The sequence below is a fragment of the Phyllostomus hastatus genome, unplaced genomic scaffold (assembly GCF_019186645.2).
Source record: "Phyllostomus hastatus isolate PE091 unplaced genomic scaffold, TTU_PhHast_1.1 phas_contig_29, whole genome shotgun sequence".
Classification (NCBI taxonomy): Eukaryota; Metazoa; Chordata; class Mammalia; order Chiroptera; family Phyllostomidae; genus Phyllostomus; species Phyllostomus hastatus.
Window position 1 is genome coordinate 15,783,795 of NW_025333835.1, and position 7,181 is coordinate 15,790,975.

Below are 7,181 nucleotides of genomic sequence, written 5' to 3' on the forward strand. Positions count from 1 at the left end.
AGAGTGGCCATTTCATTCCTACTTTCCCACAGGACTTGGTTGTCTCTGTGTATGTTTTTCTCGGGTATTGACAAGCCATCCACAGCGTTCCGTGGTCACTGCCAGCAGGTGATTGCTTCAATATTTGATAATGCAACCAATAGTCAAATCATTTCCTACATTATATAGTAAAAAATAAATTTTATGTAGTTTATAGAGCAAATGTTAAAAGAAAAAACATTAAAATTCCTGGAAAATAACATTGGACAAAATAACATTGTATAATGAAAAAATATTTTAAGAGTATAGAAATAATTAAATGCAAATAAAAAATAGTAAATTAAACTGTTTTTAAATTAAGAACTTGTACTTACTAAAAAATAAAAGAATAAGCCACGTAACGCAAAAAAATTCAACCAGTATAACTGACATAGGACATTTAATCATAGTATTCCTATAGTTCAATAACAAAAGATAATCTATTAAAAATAAGCAAAGGATACAACAACCACTTTCCAAAGGTACATATCCCAAAGGCACAGAGAAAAAAAATTCACACACGTGAAAAAGGAATAGATCTTATCAGTCATCAAAAAATTCCAAGTAAAATTATTATGAGATATTCTACCAACCAAGACAGTTTAAATTAAAAGGATAAATAGTACCAAAAGTTAGTAAAAATCTAGAGTAATTAACAACTCTCATACACTATCAGGAAAGGTGTAAATTGTTGTAATCACTTTGCAAAATTGTTTTATCTACTAAGCTAAATATAGGTTTACCCTATGATGTGGCAATTTCAATTCTGAGGCATATACTTAATAGAAACCTGTATATATGAATAGTTGTACAAGAATATTCATTAGAACACTTTAGTAACTCCAAACTGGAAGCAACATAAATGTACATCAACAATGCAGTGAATTAATTCATTTTATTATACTAATACAATTAAATATTATAAACAATAAAAATCTATTGTTATACAGAAAAAGACCTGAAGGAATCTCAAAAATTTGAGATAAAAAGAAGTGAGGAAAAATTATACACAATTTCATTTATATGAAGTTAAAATAGATATTTGATGTTAGATATTAAGATAGTAATTATTTTGGAGACAAAGGAACATAGTGACTTGATTAATATGCAGGGAATAATTCTAGGACAAAGGCACTATTCTGTTGTCTTTTTGTTTTGATTTGTGTAAAGGTTTACAAGAGTGTTTCTATTAAAATTCATAAAAAGTATTGAGCTATTAAGTCATGCTTTGTGTCCATTTGTGTATGTTATACTTCAATATATAAGTTTAAAAATATATAAGTACTGTAAGAATGTTCTTCTTACAAGTAGTGTTATTGCAAAGAGTGATTACAGAATTTAAAAATACATTTTAAGCCCTGGTATGGCTCAGTGGACTGAGCACCATCCTGTGAACCAAAGGGTCACTGGTTTGATTCCTAGTCAAGGCACATGCCTGGGATGCAGGCCATGTCCCTAGGAGGGGGTGCACAAGAGACAACCACACATTTCTGTTTCTCACCCTCTCTTTCTCCTTCCCTTCCCCTCTCTCTAAAAATAAATAAATAAAATCCTTTAAAAAATACATTTTAAGAAAAAATAATATTTAATAAGTGTATTTTCTCAGTTGCCATGAGATAGTATTCTGTTACTTTTTGGCTTGATAAGATGCTTAGCCCATCAAGCATTTACTGAAATAAGTATTAATATTATACAAGTAAAATATTAGAACAACATAAGTGAAATGAAACATTAATACTAAATCTGTGCTATAGATATTCAAGTGTTTATTCATAATGCAATTTATTTCAATGTATCTTTTTATATTTTTTTCAGTATTTTTTGTTTAAAGTTTTTGAAATATTTGAGGACATATCATACAATTTTATTGATATTTTATGTTTATGGAAATTTAACTAACTTTTACCTGCCAGTTAAAGGTTGAGAAAAATGCAAACCATGTTAACATTAGATAAATTAACAGGTAGGAAGTCTATCTTAAAGTTGTTTTTATGGTATTTATTTTAAATGTAGTTAAAATCATTGAATATAATGGTATATACAAAGTTCTCAAAACAACTTTTGTGAAGAAAGTGTAACACAACCAAGGTGGAAAAAGCAGAAGGGAAGGAAGAAAAAAACATCTTTAGGTAATCTTGGCTCCTTCATTATACAAAGGATGCTTTAGTTAATGCTAGAACAACATATTCAAGAATCTCATCGCTCATTATTTTAATTTTCACCACTAACTCTTTGAAAGACACTGTGTTAAAAATAGGAGAAATTATAACATAAAAAAATAAGAAGAGTATAGCATGCCACTTAGAATCTCAGACTGAATTGTTGCGCATGAGAACCTCAGAAAAAATGAAGACATATAATCAAAGAACAGAGACAAGGCTGTATATAACATATACAGCAGTTCCAATTGACACCCATTTAAAGCACTACTGAAAGGAAACTGTGACGGTGACTGCTGGTCAGTTACTCCCCAGCTTTATCAGTCGCATTACAACACTGGTCAAGAAATGTTATTTTCAGATATGTGATATAGTTAGGAAAAATACACCACGGACCATTCACACTTTTTCATGTTAAATTTGGCTCACAAAGGGCAGCGCTGATTTTAAGATATTCTTTTAAAAGAAAATTATATACAGAATTTTACACACACTGATTTAAATAAGAAGCTTCTTATTTTAAAAGAAATGCAACAGTAAATCTCGACAGTAGTGCGTTGAACCAAAAGACAAAAAGGATAAAACTTTTAATACAAGTGAAACACTAGAGCCGAGGTAAATTTCTGTTGTCTATGAGTCAGGGAGGAGAAGGATGATCCAGAACTGAAATCTCAGAGTCTGTGGGGGCAACATTTTGGAGATGATCAAGGGCTGAAATTGCTGCAAACAAAATTAAGGAGCTTCTAACATATATTAAGAGTTGTTCTAATGCTAATCAGTGGTGCTCATCGTAACTTACGACTCAGTCAAGATTTTCAACTCATACATTGAGGCTGTTTCTCTGTGTATTTTTTTTTGTCTCATTTGGGGAAAGTGGAAAATATGATTTATTTTCATTTTTATCTTTAATTATAATTATGACATCTAATTTTCAAATCAATAAGTAATGTAATGCTCTTTTATAAATGATATATTTGAAGATTTTAGAGTTTAATTATAAACTTTACATAAATAGTAAGCACACATACATTTTTGAAATTATGGGTGGTTAATCGTTAATGTGAGTTCCTTTGATATTGTAGCAGGCACACACTGCCAATTAGTATGGACTCCTACATTTGCCAATGATAGGGAATATGATTATATCAGATAGGCTTAAAGCTTTAACATAGAAAACCTAAGTTAAAGTTTAATTTAAAAATTTTATAGCACTGATTGCTTTCTGAAATCTGGGGGTAATTGTTGAAAGGGATATCTGATTTTTTTTTAATATCGGATAAGAGACTATAAAAAGAAACTATAGGCAGATTCTCTGAAGGCTTTTCCTTTGTCCTTATGTTGAAAAAAATTGTCTGGGCATACTGGGAGTAAAGCATGTTCTTTGGAAATAGAGCTTTTACTTATATTTTTACATTTTCCTTGATTTCCATAGTTAGAACATGAAATTTAATATTTGGTAGAATGGCCAATAAAGTGTGCTCTGTTTCTGAATAATAGATATGCATGTGGACATCTGCTTTGTTCCACTCTACCCCATTCTCAGGTCCAGGACTCCCCTCTGTCTTTCAGAAGTAGATTTCCTGCCCCTCCCCACCGTAGCTTTCAGGTGGATTTAGACACAGATAGCTCCAGAAGATTGGACAGAGGAATAGAAATAAGGTCGATATGTCTATTTCCATGTACTCCATTTGAAAAGTCATTGTGAAATTACACTTATCCTCAGACTATTATTTAATTTGGTACAATTTTTCTAGGTAATCTTTTTTTCTTTAACTGCAATAACAATGGGTTAATAACAATATATGTTTCAGGTATACATTATAATTTAATATATGTGTGCACTCTAGCATGCTCACCAACAAAAGTCTAATCTCTATCTGTCACCATATACAGGATAGGGCAATATAATAATTAATAATTGATGTATTAATCATTGTATTGATTTTCCACACAAACCATGGAAAACCTACTTTCACACCTCCCTGTATTTACCATCTCTCTATCCCCTTCCTCTCTACCAGTCAGTTGTCTGTCTCTATGAATTTGTTCTTTTTTTTTGGGGGGGGGGGTTGTTGTTCATTTGTTTATTTTTTGTTTTATACTCCACATAAGTATTGTCAGGTGATTGTTTTGAACTTTGGGATCCTTCAGCTTCAAATAATTGTTCCCTCTACTTGCTTAGACATGTAAATAGTTACTGCCCCCTCTTGGTAGTTACCATGGGGTACTGTGTTATCTGTTGTGGATTCCCAATACCATATACTTTTATGAAAAATCTCTTTTTTAATTTTCCTTGAATTATATAATTGTTTCAGATAAAGTCCTGATTGATAGACAGTTCCTATTACTCTTTTAAACAACATAAGTTTTCCCAACTAGGAGAAAATTATTTTCCCATGGTGTAGAAAAATAATTGTTAATCAGTGACTATGATCTGGATAAATCATGCAGACATTTTCTCAAAATAATTTATAACTCAAATTTAAGGTTCTGCCTGGCATTATAAATGCCAAGTGTTGGGAACGACCCTACCTGGTTTCAGAAGCTATAACCACCCCATGACTAAGGCTGAGTGAGTAACCTTTGGACCATAAACCACTGAGGAAACAAAGCTTATCTCCCTGGCAGGGGTGCCACTTCTGCTCCTTTTACTTCACCCTGCCTGGTCCCCAGTGCTTGGTCGGTTAGCCAATGACGGATAAGATTCCTCAAGAGAGGGATGTGTTAAGACAGGCATGATCACAGGGAGGCCCCAGGGAAGGACTTGGGGTGCTATAGCAAAAGGGAGTGATGGACCCTCGCCCCTCGGTTTTGACATAGCTTGAGCCCTCATTCTGTCTGCAAGAAGTCTCCTAATCTCTTGGCTGCCTTACTTCCCCTGCCTGACTTAAGCCTGAAACAATGACAGAGGTCGCTGTAGCCCTGTGCTAGAAAGTGCAGGTTCCCTGGGTGATCAGGCTTAAGAAAGAATACATAAACTCCTTTGAAAACTGCTTTGCTAAGAATGTTCTCAATTAAATGGTAAGAGTCTGAGCAGAAAATGAGTTTGTTTCTCAAAGTTTTGTAGTCCTTTAGCTAACAGACCCTGACTCAGAATAAGCCCTCATAGTTCTTTGTATGCTATCTATTGTTTGATCTTTACTGCCTGACAATGATTAATGAACTTTACCTGTGTTCCTGTGCAAATTGGAACTGAATAAAAACCTGTCAAAGCAAGGGTTGGGGCACTCTCCCCTTGAGAGAGTAGCCGTGCCGTCCCTTTTCCTCCACAGGACTTGGTAGTCCATGTGAATTTGTCTCAAATCTCATCCATAATGCTGCAGACACTGCGGGCCAGTGCACGCGTCAGCCAAGCATACATGCTTTTTGTTTATTTGCTTTTATTTAAATTCCACTAACTGTTTTTTAAAATAGACAGTAGTTTGGATACTTCACAAATCCAATGAACTTAGGGACATAAGTACATTCAGACACCGCAACTTTTGGGGGGACATGAAAGATAACCAAAAGAAAATGTCCAAGCCTAATTTTTTTTAAAGAGGCTTTTCTCAGTCCACTAACTCATTTTGATCAACTACTCACATGGGAGAAAAACTGAAGATAATTATGAGAAGAAATTAAAAACATATTCTTATAAAATATAAACAAAGAGTCTTCACCATCTTTCATTTTTCCCAGCAGCAGTGGTGGTAAAGGTGGGATTGTGAGGTTTCAGTGGAGCAAGGTCTACCCCAGACATGGAGGTGCTACACCAGGACTGACGGGAACGTTTCCCAATTTCTTTATGCAAAATGAGAGTCAGCGTTCCTTTCCAAGAAGAATCCTTGACAGATAAACTGAACACTCTTCTACAAAAAAAGCACAAAAGGGGATAGTTGGAAGGAATTCAAAAGAAGAGAACCCTCCGTGCAGTCAAATTTCAGAGGGCCACCACTGGTGCATCTCTTGCTGATGTAATGGCCAAGAGAAATCAGAAACGTGTAGTTGGGAAAGCTCAGCCTGAACAAGCTATCAGAGCTGCCAAGGAAGCAAAAAGGGCTAAGCAAGCTTCTAAAGACAGTGATGGCTGCTGCTACTAAGGTTCTCGTAAAGGCAGCACCTAAGCAAAAGATTGTGAAGCCTGTGAAGGTTTCTGCTCCCCACGTTGGTGGAAAACGCAAGTTGGCCAATCAGATATTTAAATGAAGACTTACAATGTTAAGAAAAAATATATAAACAAAGAAAATGACATGTTTAGAGTATGTAAAGAAATATTTTTGAGTCTGAAACATTGCATTTGTGAAGCAAGTTACTATTTTAAGCTGTTATGGTTGTGAAATGTTAGTTTTCTTGGGTGTAAATTTTCAGTATGCTTGGGAAAGTACTATATATTAAATCTGGATTATTTTGTAATGCAGAATACTTTACCTATTTATCCGCTTTGTCTACTCTTTAACATATCATTCACCTAGTTAGTCTAATCATAGATTATGCTTTCCTCATTGGTACAGCAGATGAAACACAGCTAATTGCCATAACAGATGGACCTTGAAATCTTGGTTTCTTTATACCACAGAAGTGTGTGTCTCACTTCAATAGAATTCAACAGCGGGGAGAATATAGCAGTGAGGACCTTGCTCTAAGCAGTTATTCAGCAGCCCAGGTTGATAAAGTTCTGAGTGCATTACATGCGAGACATTTCATGAGGCTAGGTGACCCAGTGGTGGACATTATTTCTTTTCACATTTCATTCCACATAGACACTAACTGAAAAAAAAAAGAAAAGAAAAGAAAGAAGAAAGAAAAATACTATTCCAATTCTGTCCAGTGCCAAAGAAATAAGTTTAGTGAATAGCTTGCTAATCTCTGCTAAAAATCAGCCATAGCTCAAGTAATAGTTCTGATTGATACCACTTAAATCTTATTGCTCTCTTTGCCTTTGTCTCCAGTAATCAATTTTGCATTATATATTTTGTGATCATATATATTTTATTATTATTTTTTAGTCCTTAGAATTTATTGATT

General features: G+C 34.1%; 1 pseudogene; it reads left to right on the forward strand.

The window, feature by feature from the left end:
* Nucleotides 1-4,396: 4,396 nt before the first annotated feature.
* LOC123818695 lies at nucleotides 4,397-6,362 on the forward strand (annotated as a pseudogene).
* The last annotated feature ends 819 nt before the right edge of the window (nucleotides 6,363-7,181 follow it).